The sequence below is a fragment of the Zalophus californianus genome, chromosome 10 (genome assembly GCF_009762305.2).
Source record: "Zalophus californianus isolate mZalCal1 chromosome 10, mZalCal1.pri.v2, whole genome shotgun sequence".
Lineage (NCBI taxonomy): Eukaryota > Metazoa > Chordata > Mammalia > Carnivora > Otariidae > Zalophus > Zalophus californianus.
In genome coordinates, this window is record NC_045604.1 from 3,306,836 (window position 1) to 3,323,859 (window position 17,024).

Here is a 17,024-nt window from a genome sequence, read left to right on the forward strand (position 1 = left end):
AGAAGTTTTTATTTTGAAGTATATTTGGATATCTAAACCAGATTATTTAATCATTTGAGAATTCTGGGCACCTTGGTGGCCTAGTTGGCTGAGCGTATGACTCCTGATTTTGGTTCAGGTCATGATCTCAGGGTCATGAGATCAAGCCCTGTTTTGGGCTCTGCACAGATCATGGAACCTGCTTAAGATTCTCTCTCTCTCCCTCACTTTCTATCCCAATGCTCCTGTTCACATGTGCATTTTCTCTCTCTCTCTCTTAAAAAAGAAAGAGAGAGAGAGAGAGATGATAGATATATAGAGAGAAATATAAAGAAATTTAAAAAATACAAGAATAGTCTTTGAGCACCTACCACTTTGCAGGTCCTCTGTTAAATGTTGGGGATCCATTAAAAGAGGGGTATATATCTAACACCCAAAGGCAAGCAATGAAGTCATGATTCTGAGTGGGCAAACATCACTTAAGGGACACCAGTTTAGAAAATATTATTTCATGCAGTCATGTTGTTGGGTACAGTGGCATATTATAATGGAACTCAGCACACAGAGTTCTGGGGAAGATGGTGCAGCAGGAAATCTCTAAGATCACCTTTTCCCAAGTAGATAACACCCATTTCAGTGTAAATAACCCAGAAAAAGACCCCAAAGACTGGCAGAACTAACTGTCTGTAGCCAAATGTAGAGAAGAGGCCACATTGAACAGGGTAGCATGGGTAGAGACACGGTAGGGAGCTAAAGGGATCTGAACAATGGCCACAGGAAGAAGGGACATAGTGGGGACAGGTAAGCATAGAAAAGGACTCATATTAGGGAGCCCACATGGGGAAGACAAATTTTTATAACAATTGATTTTGAAAACCAGAGGGGCTTAATTTTGGGGGTTCTAACAATCCATGGGGACTCATATGGAGAACAACAACAACAACAGCAAATCAGCAGGCTCACCTTTGAGATATCTAGGGGATCAAGAGGAAACTGAAACCTCCCACTTGAAGAGTACACCAACAGCCAACAGAGTAACATCATAGAAGCTGCAGTTCGAAATATGACTGGGATTTATGGGAGAGAGAGTTATTTACTAATGTCAGAGTACGCCCCAGAAGGACACAGATAGCTGGAGGACCCCTCCAGGAATAAAGAAGCTTGCAGGCGCCATTTCCCTCCTCCTCCCCTGAGTGTGAGCACACAGACAAGTGTGAAAACTTGTGTTGAGACAACGCTCACTAACTCACTTGTTATCAGCACACCACAGACACATATTCCCCTGCAGGCACACTCCCTGCAGTCAGGTTAATGCTCCAGGTGCCCTCCCACAGCAGACCTGTGTAAACCTTGTTAACACTACATATCCTGCCCCAATGCCCTCTGTGGATCCACTCCCTCCAGCCCAGCCTGTTAGCATCTCACTAGCCGCAGACCCCTCAAAAACACTCCTGTGCAATTCTTGCTAACAGTGTGCCTCCAGTCACTGTGTTCTTTTGCAGATCTGCCCTCTCTAATATGTTCTTTGAAAGAGTATATTCAAAGCAGTGCCATAAGCCTGACAATATGCAAGCAGTCCTGACATGGACCACAAAACTCCAGTGTGAGTCTTGCCCACAGGAGAGGGAAAAGAAACTACACAGAACTGTAACTGAGGCCCCAAAATGGACTGGAGGCATACATTAAGTCTGATGCAGGGCCATCCCACCAATGAGAGTTTCTCAAGGGATAACATAGGGAATGTGCCCTGTAGTTTTGTGTTAGACATCTCTGGCAAATGTCATACTTATATGACACAATTAAAGGCAAGGAGGCCCCAGAATGGCCAACCAACAATATAGAGATCAAACCTTGCCCACGACAGGCAAGGACAGCCATTGCAGATGACTGGATCAAAGGAAAAATTTGCTCATCTATCACAGGAAGGCAAATGAACCACATTAGGAGATACCCCTGCAGCGTCAGACTCTGGTGAACAGGGAACACTGCACTGCAGGGCACTACAGAACCTCTTCTTTATAGGATGACTTCTTTCAGGAACAGGAGATGTACCTAATATTACTAACACGCAGAAACAGACAGAGAATTAGACAAAATGAGACAGAGGAATACATCTCAAGTGAAAGACAAAGAAAAAATCACAGCAAGAGTACTAAGTGAAAAGGAGATATTACTATATGCCAGATAGAGAATTTAAAGTAATGCTCATAAAGATACTCACTAGATTGAGAAAGGAATAGAGGACTTCAGTGAGATCCTCCACAAAGAGATAGAAAGCATAAAAAGAACGAATCAGTGATGAACTCAATAAATGAAATTAAAAATACACTGATGGAATGAATAGTAGAATAGAGGAAGGAGAAGAATGATTCAGTAACCAGGAAGACAAGGTAATAGAAAGTGGTCAAGTTGAACAGAAGAGAGAGGGGAAAAAAATACAAAATGAATAGACTTAGGGAAGTCAGCAACACCATAAAGCATAAAAATATTTGCATTATGGATCACACAAGGAGACAGAAAAGGGGGCATTATGGATCACACAAGGAGACAGAAAAGGGAAGAAATAATAGCTGAAATCTTCCCAAATCTGGTGAAGGAAACAGATATCAAGAATCAGCAGGCACAGAGAGCCCCCAATAAAAAATCAACTCAAGGAGGTCCACACCATGATACATACTAATTGTTTTTTATTATTATTTTTTATTGTTATGTTAATCACCATACATTACATCATTCGTTTTTGATGTAGTGTTCCATGATTCATTGTTTGTGCATAACACCCAGTGCTCCACGCAGAACATGCCCTCTTTAATACCCATCACCAGGCTAACACACTCCCCACCCCCTTCCCCTCTGGAACCCTGTTTGGTTTTCAGAGTCCCTCATCTCTCATGGTTCGTCTCCCCCTCTGATTTACTCCCCTTCATTCTTCCCTTCCTGCTATCTTCTTTTTTTTTTCTTAACATATATTGCATTATTTGTTTCAGAGGTACAGATCTATGATTCAACAGTCTTGCACAATTCACAGCGCTCACCGTAGCACATATCCTACCAATGTCTAGCACCCAGCCACCCCCTCCCTCCCACCCCCCACCACTCCAGCAACCCTCAGTTTGTTTCCTGAGATTAAGAATTCCTCATATCAGTGAGGTCATATGATACATGTCTTTCTCTGATTGACTTATTTCACTCAGCATAACACCCTCCAGTTCCATCCACGCTGTTGCAAATGGCAAGATCTCATTCCTTTTGATGGCTGCATAATATTCCATTGTGTATATATACCACCTCTTCTTGTCCATTCATCTGTCGATGGACATCTTGGCTCTTTCCACAGTTTGGCTATTGTGGACATTGCTGCTATAAACATCGGGGTGCACGTACCCCTTCGGGTCCCTACATTTGTCTATTTGTGGTAAATACCCAGTAGTGCAATTGCTGGATCGTATGGTAGCTCTATTTTCAACTGTTTGAGGAACGTCCATACTGTTTTCCAGAGTGGCTGCACCAGCTTGCATTCCCACCAACAGTGTAGGAGGGTTCCCCTTTCTCCACATCCCCGCCAATATCTGTCCTTTCCTGACTTGTTAATTTTAGCCATTCTGACTGGTGTGAGGTGGTATCTCATGGAGGTTTTGATTTGGATTTCCCTGATGTCGAGCGATGTTGAGCATTTTTCATGTGTCTGTTGGCCATTTGGATGTCTTCTTTGGAAAAATGTCTGTTCATGTCTTCTGCCCATTTCTTGATTGGATTATTTGTTCTTTGGGTGTTGAGTTTGATAAGTTCTTTATAGATTTTGGATACTAGCCCTTTATCTGTTATGTCATTTGCAAATATCTTCTCCCATTCTGTCGGTTGTCTTTTGGTTTTGTGGACTGTTTCTTTTGCTGTGCAAAAGCTTTTTATATTGATGAAATCCCAAAAGTTCATTTTTGCCCTAGCTTCCCTTGCCTTTGGCGATGTTTCTAGGAAGAAGTTGCTGCGACTGAGGTCGGAGAGGTTGCTGCCTGTGTTCTCCTTTAGGATTTTGATGGACTCCTGTCTCACATTGAGGTCTTTCAACCATTTGGAGTCTATTTTTGTGTGTGATGTAAGGAAATGGTCCACTTTCATTCTTCTGCATGTGGCTGTCCAATTTCCCCAACACCATTTGTTGAAGAGACTGTCTTTTTTCCATTGGACGTTCTTTGCTGCTTTGTCAAAGATGAGTTGACCATAGAGTTGAGGGTCCATTTCTGGGCTCTTGATTCGTTCCATTGATCTATGTGTCTGTTTTTGTGCCAGTACCATATTGTCTTGATGATGACAGCTTTGTAATAGAGCTGGAAGTCTGGAATTGTGATGCCGCTAGCTTTGCTTTTCTTTTTCAATATTCCTGTGGCTATTTGGGGTCTCTTCTAGTTCCATTCGAATTTTAGGATTATTTGTTCCATTTCTTTGAAAACAGTGGATGGTATTTTGATGGGGATTGCATTGAATGTGTAGATTGCTCTAGGTAGCATTGACATCTTCACAATGTTGGTTCTCCCAATCCATGAGCATGGAACGTTTTTCCATTTCTTTGTGTCTTCTTCAATTTCTTTCATGAGTATTTTATAGTTTTCTGAGTACAGATCCTTTGCCTCTTTGGTTAAATTTATTCCTAGGTATCTTATGTTTTTGGGTGCAATTGTAAATGGGATCGACTCCTTGATTTGTCTCTCTTCTGTCTTGTTGTTGGTGTATAGGAATGCCACTGATTTCTGTGCATTGATTTTATATCCTGCTACTTAACTGAATTCCTGTATGAGTTCTAGCAGTTTTGGGGTGGAGTCTTTTGGATTTTCCACATACAGTATCATATCATCTGCAAAGAGTGAGAGTTGACTTCCTCTTTGCCGATTTGGATGCCTTTGATTTCTTTTTGTTGTCTGATTGCTGTGGCTAGGACTTCTAATACTATGTTGAATAGCAGTGGTGAGAGTGGATATCCCTGCCATATTCCTGACCTTAGGGGAAAAGCTCTCAGCTTTTCCCCATTGAGAATGATATTGGCTGTAGGTTTTTCATAGATGGCTTTTATGACATTGAGGTATGTACCCTCTATCCCTATACTCTGAAGAGTTTTGATCAAGAAAGGATGCTGTACTTTGTCAAATGGTTTTCCTGCATCTATTGAGAGGATCATACGATTCTTGTTCTTTCTTTTGTTAATGTATTGTATCACGTCGATTGATTTGCGGATGTTGAACCAGCCTTGCAGCCCAGGGATAAATCCCACTTGGTTCTGGTGAATAATCCTTTTAATGTACTGTTGGATCCTATTGGCTATTATTTTGGTGAGAATTTTTGCATCCACGGTCATCAAGGATATTGGTCTGTAGTTCTCCTTTTTGATGGGGTCTTTGTCTGGTTTGGGGATCAAGGTAATCGTGGCCTCATAAAATGAGTTTGGAAGTTTTCCTTCCATTTCTATTTTTTGGAACAGTTTCAGGAGAATAGGTATTAATTCTTCTTTAAATGTCTGATAGAATTCCCCTGGGAAGCCATCTGGCCCTGGGCTTTTGTTGTTGGGAGATTTTTGATTTCTGCTTCAATTTCCTTAGTGACTATAGGTCTGTTCAGGTTTTCTATTTCTTCCTGCTTCAATTTTGGTAGTTGATACATCTCTAGGAATGCACCCATTTCTTCCAGGTTACCTAATTTGCTGGCATAGAGTTGCTCATAATATGTTCTTATAATTGTTAGTATTTCTTTGGTGTTGGTTGTGATCTCTCCTCTTTCATTCATGATTTTGTTGTTTTGGGTCATTTCTCTTTTCTTTTTGAAAATCTGGCCAGGGGTTTTTCAATCTTGTTAATTCTTTCAAAGAACCAGGTCCTAGTTTCGTGGATCTGTTCTACTGTTCTTTTGGTTTCTAGTTCATTGATTTCTGCTCTGATCTTTATTATTTCTCTTCTCCTGCGGGGTTTGGGCTTTATTTGCTGTTCTTTCTCCAGCTCCTTTAGGTGTAGGGTTAGGTTGTGTATTTGAGACCTTTCTTGTTTCTTGAGAAAGGCTTGTATTGCTATATACTTTCCTCTCAGGACTGCCTTTGCTGTATCCCAAAGATTTTGAACACGTGTTTTCATTTTCATTGGTTTCCATGAATTTTTTTTAATTCTTCTTTAATTTCCTGGTTGACCCATTCATTTTTAGTAGGATGTTCTTTAGCCTCCATGTATTTGAGTTCTTTACGACTTTCCTCTTCTGATTGAGTTCTAGTTTCAAAGCATTGTGGTCTGAAAATATGCAGGGAATAATCCCAATCTTTTGGTACTGGTGGAGACCTGATTTGTGACCTAGGATGTGATCAATTCTGGACAATGTTCCATGGGCATTAGAGAAGAATGTGTATTCTGTTGCTTTGGGATGGAATGTTCTGAATATGTCTGTGAAGTCCATTTGGTCCAGTGTGTCATTTAAAGTCTTTATTTCCTTGTTGATCTTTTGTTTAGATGATCTGTCCATTTCAGTGAGGGGGGTGTTAAAGTCCCCCAGTATTATTGTATTGTTGTCAATGTGTTTCTTCGCTTTTGTTATTAATTGCCTTATATAATTTGCTGCTCCCCTGTTCGGGGCATAGATATTTACAATTGTTAGATCTTCTTTTTGGATAGACCCTTTAAGTAGGATATAGTGTCCTTCCTCATCTCCTATTACAGTCTTTGTTTTAAAATCTAATTTGTCTGATATAAGGATTGCCACCCCTGCTTTCTTTTGGTGTCCTTTAGCATGGTAATGGTTTTCCACCCCCTCACTTTCAATCTGGGGGTGTCTTTGGGTCTCAAAGGAGTCTCTTGCAGACAGCATATTGATGGGTCTTGTGTTTTAATCCAATCTGATAGCCTGTGTCTTTTGATTGGGCATTTAGCCCATTTACATTCAGGGTAACTATTGAAAGGTATGAATTTAGTGCCATTGTATTGCCTGTAAGGTGACTGTTACTGTATATTGTCTGTGTTCCTTTCTGATCTATGCTGCTTTTAGGCTCTCTCTTTGCCTAGAGGACCCCTTTCAATATTTCTTGTATGGTTGGTTTCGTGTTTGCAAATTCCTTTAGTTTTTGTTTGTTCTGGAAGCTTTTTATCTCTCCTTCTATTTTCTATGACAGCCTAGCTCGATATAGTATTCTTGGCTGCATATTTTTCTCATTTAGTGCTCTGAAGATATCTTGCCAGTCCTTTCTGGCCTGCCAGGTCTCTGTGGATAGGTCTGTTGCCAATCTAATGTTTCTACCATTGTAGGTTACATATCTCTTCTCCCGAGCTGCTTTCAGGAATTTTTCTTTTTTTCTGAGACTCGTAAGTTTTACTATTAGATGTCGGGGTGTTGACCTATTATTATTGATTTTGAGAGGGGTTCTCTGTGCCTCCTGGATTTTGATGCCTGTTTTCTTCCTCTCATTAGGGAAGTTCTCTGCTATTATTTGCTCCAATATACCTTCTGCCCCTCTCTCTCTTTCTTCTTCTTCTGGGATCCCAATTATTCTATTGTTGTTTCATATTATTGTATCACTTATCTCTCGAATTCTGCCCTCATGATCCAGTAGTTGTTTCTCTCTCTTTTTCTCAGCCTCTTTATTTTCCATCATTTGGTCTTCTATATCACTGATTCTCTCTTCTGCCTCATTTATCCTAACAGTTAGTACCCCCATTTTTGATTGCACCTCATCAATCGCCTTTTTGATTTCGTCTTGGTTAGATTTTAGTTCTTTTATTTCTCCAGAAAGGGTTTCTCTAATAACTTCCACGCTTTTTTCAAGCCCAGCTAGTATCTTTTAAAGTCATCATTCTGAACTCTAGGTCCGACATCGTACTAATGTCTGTATTGAGTAGGTCCCTGGCGGATGGTACTACCTCTTGTTCTTTTTGCTGAGGTGATTTTTTTCATCTTGTCATTTTGTCCAGAGGAGAATAGATGAATGAGAGAACAAAATGCTAACAGGTTAACAACGTCCCCAGCAAATATACTCTATACAATTCAGTAAAGACCTGAAACCAGGGGAAAAGAAAGGGAAAGAAAGAAAAAAGAAAGAGAAAAAAACAAAAACAAAAACAGAACAATACAAAAAAAGCAGAATATGATCAAATATGATCAGGCTAGTGCATAGATCAGTGTCACACACTAGATTTTGGGCGTATTTTGGTCTGTTAGAAAAAATTGCCTCCTAAAATTTTAAAGCAAGAAAGACTTACATATGTCCAAAGTGAGGGTTGATAAAATGAAGGGATGGAAAATGACTGTAAGGATGAAAATTATAAAAGATTTTATAAAAGGAATTGATAAGATAAGAAGTTGTTTGAAAAAAGAAAGAAGATTTAAAAAAAAGGGAGAGGATGTGATTAGGCAGGAGACTAGAACAAATCAATACAGTAGAGATTTAGGGTATATTTTGATCTGTTAGTAGAAATTGTATCTCAAAATTTTAAAGAGAGAACAACTTATATATATATATGCCAAAAATAAGGGTAACTAGTATGAAGGGATAAAATATGACTCAAAAAATGAGAAATAAAAAATGTTTTTTTTTTAAAAATAGATTGATACGATGTTGGTTGAAAAAGGGAAAAAGAAAAATTCAAGAAAAAATAGTTAAAATATTAACTTTGAAAAACTAATGAATCATGGTAAAAAAAAAGCCATGAATTCTATGTGCAGTATTCCCCTAGCGCTGGAGTTCTCCCGTTCTCCTTGATCAGTAAACTTGGTCTTGGCTTGCTGGTTGTTCGTGCTGATCTTCGGGGGGGAGGGGCCTTTTGCCGTGGTTCCCAAATGTCTTTGCCGGAGGTGGAATTGCCCCACCCTTGTCGGTCTGGGCTAAGCAAGCTGCTCGGGTTTGCTCTCAGGAGCTTTTGTTCCCTGCCAGCTCTGGTATAGCTTTGGAGGACCAGGGTGAAAACGGTGGCCTCACAATCTCCTTGCGGCGGAGCTGAGAACTCAGGACTCTGCTCCTCTGTGCGCCCCCAGAGAAAAGCAGTCACTCCCGTCTCCCTGGTCTCCGGCCGCACTCCGTGCTCACCTGGGCCTGTGACCGAGCATTTCTATCTCTGGCATCCGACCCCGTGTGGAGTCTCCAAGCCCAGCAGATCCCTGTGGTGTGCTCCCGCGCTGCTCCTCCCTGGGGAGGAAGGGGAGTCTCCCCGGATCTGCCGCTTGTTGGGTCCCTGCTGGAGGAGCAGTGGCCCGACTGGGCCCTGGATCACAGTTTATGGCAACCCCGAGCTGAGAGCCCAGCCTCAGCTCCATCTCTGCAGCCTGCTTCCCCACTCCAGTACCTGGGAGCTCTGCTGCACTCAGGCACCCCCAGTTTTTCTGGGACCTCGAGGGTTCTGAGACCACACTGTTCCACGAGGTTTCCACCCCCAGCTTAGCCACTGGAGCGGAGTCCCTCAGCGGAGCTGACTTCTAAAAGTTCCGATTTTGTGCTCCGCGGCTCTATCACTTGCCAGAAGCAGCCGACGGAGGCCCCCTCCCCCGCCGTCTATCCTCCCGAATATCGCCTCGGATTCACTTCTCCACACGTCCTACCTTCCAGTAAGTGGTCGCTTCTCTCTTCAGAGAGTTGTTGCTACTCTCCTCTTCGATCTCCGGTTGAGTTCGTAGGTGTTCAGAATGGTTTGATCCCTATTCAGCTGAATTCCTGAGACCAGACGAAATCCAAGTCTCCTACTCCTCCGCCATCTTGCTCCACCCCCGAAACTGGACCATTTTCTTACAACATACACAAAAATAAACTCAAAATGATGAAAGACACAAATATGAGACATAAATCCACCAGAATTCTAGAGGAGAACACAGGCAGCAATTGCTTTGACCTTGCCCACTGCAAATTCTTGCTAGACATATCTCACTAGGCAAGAGAAACAAAAGCAAAATGAACTATTGGGACTTCAAAAAAAGCTTTTGCATAGCAAAGGAAATAGTTAACAAAACGATTGGACAATCTACTGAATGTGACTAGATATTTCCTAATAACATATCTGTTAAAGGGTTAGTCTCCAAAATATATAAAGAAGTTGGACAACTCAACACCAGAAGAACAAATAATCCAATTAAAAATGGGTAGAAGACACGAGTAGACATTTCTCTAAAGAAGACTTTCAGATGGCCGACAGACACAGGAAAAAACCTCAACATCTTATCAGGGAAATGCAAATCAAAACCACAATGAGATGTCACCTCACACCTGTCCCATTGGCTAAATTCAAAAACACACAAGAAACAAGTGTTATAGAGGAAGTGGAGTAAAGGGAGCTCTTGTATACTTGGTGGGAATGCAAACTGGTGCAGCCATGGTGGAAAACAGTATGGAGGTTCCTCAAGAAATTAAAAACAGACTTACCATATGATCCAGTAATGCTACTACTGAATACTTACCCAAGGAATGTGAAAACAGTGAAATGAAAAGAAACATGCACCCCAATGTTTACTGAAGCATTATTTACAATAGTCCATGTATGGTAGCATCCCAAGTGCCCATAGATAGAGGAATACAAAAAAAAGTGTGGTATGTACCCACAATGAAATATTTATCAGGAATAATAATGACTGAAATCTTGCCATTTGTAACAACATGTATGGAGCTAGAATATGATGGTAAGTGAAATAATCAGTCAGGGAAAGACAAATTCCATACGATTTCACTCATATGTGGCATTTAAGAAACAAAATGAACAAAGAGAAAAGGTGCCAAAGGAAAAAACAGAATCTTATCTATAGAGAACACACTGCTGGTTCCCAGAGGGGAGATGGGTGGGGGAATGGGGGAAATAGGTGAAGGAGATTAAGATTACACTTATAATTGATGAGCACTGAGTAATGTATAGGATTGTTGATCCTTATACTGTACCCCTGAAACTAATATAACACTGTGTGTTAACTATACTGGAACTTAAAATAAAGGAACCAAAGAAAAATTAACTCAGCACACCAAAATATATAGTTCTTGATTTATGTGTTTTTCTTCCCAAGTAGAATAAAATCTCCTTGCATAAAGTGATTGCACTGTGAACACAGTATTTTCATGAGTGTAGCAAGGTCCTTGGGTCCAGGCAGGTGCTAAGTGACTGGTGAGTGAGTATATATTAATGCAAGTCAGACTGAGGGAGTATACTTCAGATGTTTCAATGCCCCATGGTCTTTGTGACGGCTACTGGTTCCTCCCTAAGAATAATAGTGAACTGGTGGTTGCTGATACTGTTACACATGCAATCATGGGGGAACTTGGACAAGGAAATAGAGCAACTGTTAAAAAGAAACCCATTGGACCAAAATGGCACAGATCAAGTACCCAAACCTTGCTTACTCCCTAACCTAACTACAGTTACCACTTCCCCTAGAAATGTTCACCTGTCAGTGAGATTTTTCTGGTCAGCAACAGTGAGGTAGTCTGTCATATGGACCCTCTCCATCCTCCAAGGAGGGGAGGTCATCTGAATGGTGAGACCCTCTTCTCTCACAATTAAGGAAAAGTAACCTTTCCTGAAACACTCCTTTTTCTTCTTTACGTCTCTTCAGAGTTCCCCTTTACCTGCCAGATGTGTGCTGCCCCATTCTTGAATCACTTAATAAAAACAAATGGATATTCAAATTTACCTGGATCATTTTTTTGTTTTTTAACATATGCGGTGAGAAGTCGGAAATGTGAATGAGCTGGGGTGGGGGTGAGATGGGGAAGGAAATACATGGGGGGTGTCACAAGGGCAGGAGGGACAGCGTGAAGGCAGGGTCCAGTGTTGGGTGCAGGGGGCTGTGTGTTTACATGGGTTTCTCTCTGGAGAAGGAAAAGCCTGAGAGGTGGGGTCAAATTCTCATGCCATATAAGACTTGTTCTGAATTAGGGGACGTGGAGCAGAATGGAAGCTGGTGACAGGGAGAAGCTGGAAGCCAGAAGGAGAGTCAGACCAGGAGGGGAAGTGAGAGTCTGAGTAGGTGTCCAGGGTTGAGGGAGGAGCACATTTGCATTGTTGCAGAGACTCAGGGAAGGCTGTGTGTTGAGAAGGAAGTCAGAAGAGAGGTGCTGTGTGGGGTAGGTTTGCTAGAAGAGATGCCAAAGGCTGACTTGTAAGAAAAAAAAAAGAACATCTGCAAATATAATGCTGTTCCTGCCACTTGTGCTGCTGGTGGTTCTCCTCCCAGGTGGTGACAGTGAAGAAGTTGAGATCTGGCCCTACCCAGTGGGTGCATGTGTGAGTGTGTGTGTGTGTGTGTGTGTGTGTGCGCGCACATATGTGTTTGTGCCAATCTTTGTTGTGTGTGATGTGTGAACGTGTGCTTGTGTGCACTTCAATATGTATGTAAGTATGTATGAGTATGTGTACGTAGGAGTCTACTTGAATTCCATCTTCCTCTAGGAAAGAGCCTCCAGTGGCTTCTGAACCTCATGTCTCCCCATCAAAAATCTGAATCACACTCATCTAAGCAGGGAGTAGAAGCCAGACCCCAATTCTTGAAAAGCTTCATGTTTTCTGATACTTCACTCCTCTCTTGACCACAGGCTATGCTCTTCTGTTCCTGACTAGTGTCTCCTGACACCACCCCTCTCCCTGGCTTGCAACCTCTCCTCCCTTACTTTGTGACAGACTCCTTGAACTGTACTTGTCTCCTCATTAAGTCCCATTAGTGAACTCTATCTATGTGTTCCCTGTACCCACTGCACTCCCTTGAAGCTAGATTATTTTTACCCCAGCTCTCCCACTGAGCCTTTCCCTATTCTCTGCCCATACACTTCATCTCTCTCCTCCAATATTTGTTCCTTCCTCTATCTTCACCTTTTCCTCTGCCTCTATCCACCACCACTTCCGCTTTGTGTGAGCGCCCCCTCAAACCAAACTGTGCTTCATTCCCTCTAATCCCCTGAACTTCTCCCTCTGCGTCCACCATCATGGCTTCCACTCATCTCATTTCATCTCTTTCTCTCCCCCGTACTATAACTCAGTTTATCTTCCCCAGATTCTTTCCAGGTACAGATCACAGGAGGCTATGATTCCCATTTTGGAAAAGTATCAGTAGCCTTTGCACAGATTGCTATCAAGGATCAGATCTCATGAGTTTCCAGAACACATCATGGTGGCCATCTCCAAAGGGAAGAAGTAGGGCTCAGCAGGTCTTCACACTATTTAATCAGTATCATGTTTTCAATGAAATGCTATGCATGCTCCTCAGTGACTCCTGCTCCCAGTTTCTGTTGGGTCTTCTTGATGCAGGGAAGGCATATCTCCAGCAACAAGGTCAGTACTGCTTCCTCCCTCCAAGAATTCTCTATTCTGCACTCATAAATTTGTACCATTCTTTCAAATTCAGGGTAAGAAGGAGTCAAGAGGGAGAGAGGAGGATGGTGACAGGTTTCTAGAGGTGGAAAGATGTCTACCTAAAGTGATGTGAAGATCTACCCACTCAGTCTGTGAATTCCTGTCCTGTCTGTGCAGTGAGGCCAGAGGCCTGGCTGTCCACTGGCCCCAGTCCCGGTCCCGGCCGTCTGCTGCTGGTGTGCCACGTTTCTGGCTTCTACCCAAAGCCTGTGTGGGTGATGTGGATGCGGGGTGAGTAGGAGCAACAGGGCACCCAGCGAGGTGATCTCCTGCCTCATGCTGATGGGACATGGTATCTTCAGATGTCCTTTTATGTAATAACCAGGGATGCAGCTGGCTTGTCGTGCTGAGTGAGACACAGCAGTCTAGGAGGCCAGGACATGGTCCTCTACTGGGGTGAGAAAGACTGGGGTCCAGCTGGGAAAGGGGGTGGGTATTCCTCTGACAGATCAGGAGAGCCAGATGAAAAATAGGGAATACTAGAGACTCCAGACCACAAAGGACCAAAAAGTCAGTAATCCAAGAAATGGAAGAGCTGAGGGTGAAGGTCCTGCTGATGTGGGAGGATGTGGAGGGTGGGTAAGGGCCCATTTCTGAGGAGGGATGGGAGAAGTGAAAGGGGGAAGGGAGGTTGGTGAGGTAGACAGTGACATGAGAAAAGAAGACCAGGGAATTGCAGTTCAACCTGGGGTAGATGGGAAGTGATACCCTCTGTGTACCAAAACCACAGAGCAACCCTACTCCATGGGCTTGGTCTTCCTGGTGGTGATAGTGCTCCTGGTGCTTCTGGCAGGTCCAGCATTGTGGCTCTGGAAGCATTGGTTAGTCTTTGGAGCCACCTTCCTACTCTTTCCCATGTCTCTCCCTACCTTTAGTCTGTCTTCGCCCCCCTGTTCCCAGTGCCCTTCCCCCTGTAGTCCTCACCTCCACCTACTACAGAGTGACTCCTCCTTCTGTTCCTTCCAGGAAGACACACTGGAGACAGTGCACTGACCTCCCTTCTGAGCGAGATCCCAGCAGCCCAGGCTCCAGTACTTACCAAATCCAGCTCAGTGGTGATGGTCTTACAACTCTCTGTGTGCAACCTTGTCTTTCATTTTTGCTTAATGATCAGTTGTCAATATAATCTCAGTTTAATTTAGCGGGGTTTATTTTTCTGTCTTGGTTCTGGAACTTAAACCTCAAAACTTATCTATGAATGGAATGAAGCCACAGCACCTGCTTGGGTGAACAGGCATCAGATGTCACTTCCTCCAGAGAGCCCTCCCTGATTCACAAGTAGAAGCAGTCTCTGCCTGTTGAGAATTTTCACCACCTTTTCCTGAACTTTTGTAAATCTATGCCTCACATTCCATCTCTTGTTACTTACCCCCATTTAGGTCCCTTGTCCCTCCTAATTCTTAGGATTCTTGAGAACAATGTCCATTCCTTTTTAATATTTGTAAACTTGGCAAGGAATCTCACCTGCATGGAATATGTCCTCAATAAAAATCTGTGTGGAATATATGCCACATTTATAGTTTTTTCTTCTTCTTTTACTTCCTGACAAGTTTGTAGTAGTTGAGATGTTTGATGTCCTTCTTGTTAAAAGTCTTGTCACGAGGCTGAGGGAATTCACACTCTTCTGGATTTTTGCTGATGTCTCTGAGCCCCTGAGGAGAAACACAGTTTTGCCTGTGACCATTCCAGTTATTTAATAGCAGACACCTATTAGCATAGACCTGTTTCCTGATCCTTGTGGTTGATGGCAGGGGAATGAATATTCTCTCTTGTCCTGGATGATAAAGTGTGGGGTAAAAAGCCTGAAACAAGTATAAACCATTTTTCAGCACCAGAGAAGCATGCCTGAGGTTGATACTTGCGTGCAAGAAGGCAGAGAAATTGTATAGATGAAACTTGCCAAGAGGGTAGATCTGAAGTGCTCTCACCACCAGAAAATTAAAGAAAAGAACAGAAAAAGAAACAAGAGGGTCAGGAGGGAGGAGTTTACATGGAAGAATAGTAGGACCCAAAGCTTGCCTGGATCCTCAAACCAAGCTAGATAAGTATTAAATCATTCTGAATACCCAAGAAATCGATCTAAGGACTGACAGAACAAATTGCACAGCTAGAGGCAGAGAAAAGGCCCCATCATGGAAGGTAGGCGGTTCAGAGACATGACTTGGGGGAAAAATAGATCATGAGTGCTGTGGAGGAGAGGGAGTCCCGGTCAAGAATAGAGGAGAGAGAGTGAGTGAGAGACAGAGAGAGAGAGAGAGAGAGAGAGAGAGAGAGAGAGAGAGAGAGAGAGAAGAGTGTACAGGGGATTACACAGGGAAAACACTTTGCCAAAGCCAATGACTGGGAACTCAAGAGGGGCTGATTTTTGTGTTTTTACAACCAGTGCGGCTCAACAACTGGAGTTTTAGAGGTCTGTGCCTTGGAAATCAATTGGAGTTCTGAGAAAAGAATTGCTGCAATTCTACAAATACACAAGTGACCACTTTTTGCAAGGTAGAAGGTGTGGAGATGTGAGTCTGGGGCAATATAACAAAAGATAAACTGCAGAGGGGAGGGAGCTTGCTTAAAGAGGTTACCCAGAAAGTATTATACCCGGGAAGTATTCTAAGTATTATCTAGGCACTGGCTTTCTGCTAGGTGTTGCCATAATCTGTGAACCTCTGCTTGGTCGCATGACTGCTCTCCAGGCAGGGGCCCACCAAAAGGCAGAAGCATGACAAAAAAACCCTCCCTCCCCTGGGAGGAAAAGCACAGGTCCAGGCCAAAGGAATCTGTAAAGTTTGGAGGCTGGAAACTGGGTCGCATTCCTGAGGTAAAAACGCTTGGTTGCAAGCTGGGTGAATACAGAGATCTGACAGATACCAGGGAGACAAGTGACTGACTGCTTTTCTTTGAGAGCTCACTGAAGAGTGCGGTGGGGGGTGCCTGAACTTCTATCTCCTGGGCTAGAGATTAGGGAATTGCCATTTTATCTCCCCCGCATGGATCCTGAAATCCTTCTGTGAGCAAAACAGCACCACAAAGTGCTATCTGGAGCAGATTACCCTGAATGTGTATTCCGTTGCTTTGGGATGGAATGTTCTGAATATGTCTGTGAAGTCCATTTGGTCCAGTGTGTCATTTAAAGTCTTTATTTCCTTGTTGATCTTTTGTTTAGATGATCTGTCCATTTCAGTGAGGGGGGTGTTAAAGTCCCCCAGTATTATTGTATTGTTGTCAATGTGTTTCTTCGCTTTTGTTATTAATTGCCTTATATAATTTGCTGCTCCCCTGTTCGGGGCATAGATATTTACAATTGTTAGATCTTCTTTTTGGATAGACCCTTTAAGTAGGATATAGTGTCCTTCCTCATCTCCTATTACAGTCTTTGTTTTAAAATCTAATTTGTCTGATATAAGGATTGCCACCCCTGCTTTCTTTTGGTGTCCTTTAGCATGGTAATGGTTTTCCACCCCCTCACTTTCAATCTGGGGGTGTCTTTGGGTCTCAAAGGAGTCTCTTGCAGACAGCATATTGATGGGTCTTGTGTTTTAATCCAATCTGATAGCCTGTGTCTTTTGATTGGGCATTTAGCCCATTTACATTCAGGGTAACTATTGAAAGGTATGAATTTAGTGCCATTGTATTGCCTGTAAGGTGACTGTTACTGTATATTGTCTGTGTTCCTTTCTGATCTATGCTGCTTTTAGGCTCTCTCTTTGCCTAGAGGAC

At 42.7% G+C, this 17,024-nt stretch overlaps 1 pseudogene; it reads left to right on the forward strand.

The window, feature by feature from the left end:
- Positions 1 to 746: 746 nt before the first annotated feature.
- LOC113932673 lies at positions 747 to 14,372 on the forward strand (annotated as a pseudogene).
- Positions 14,373 to 17,024: the final 2,652 nt, after the last annotated feature.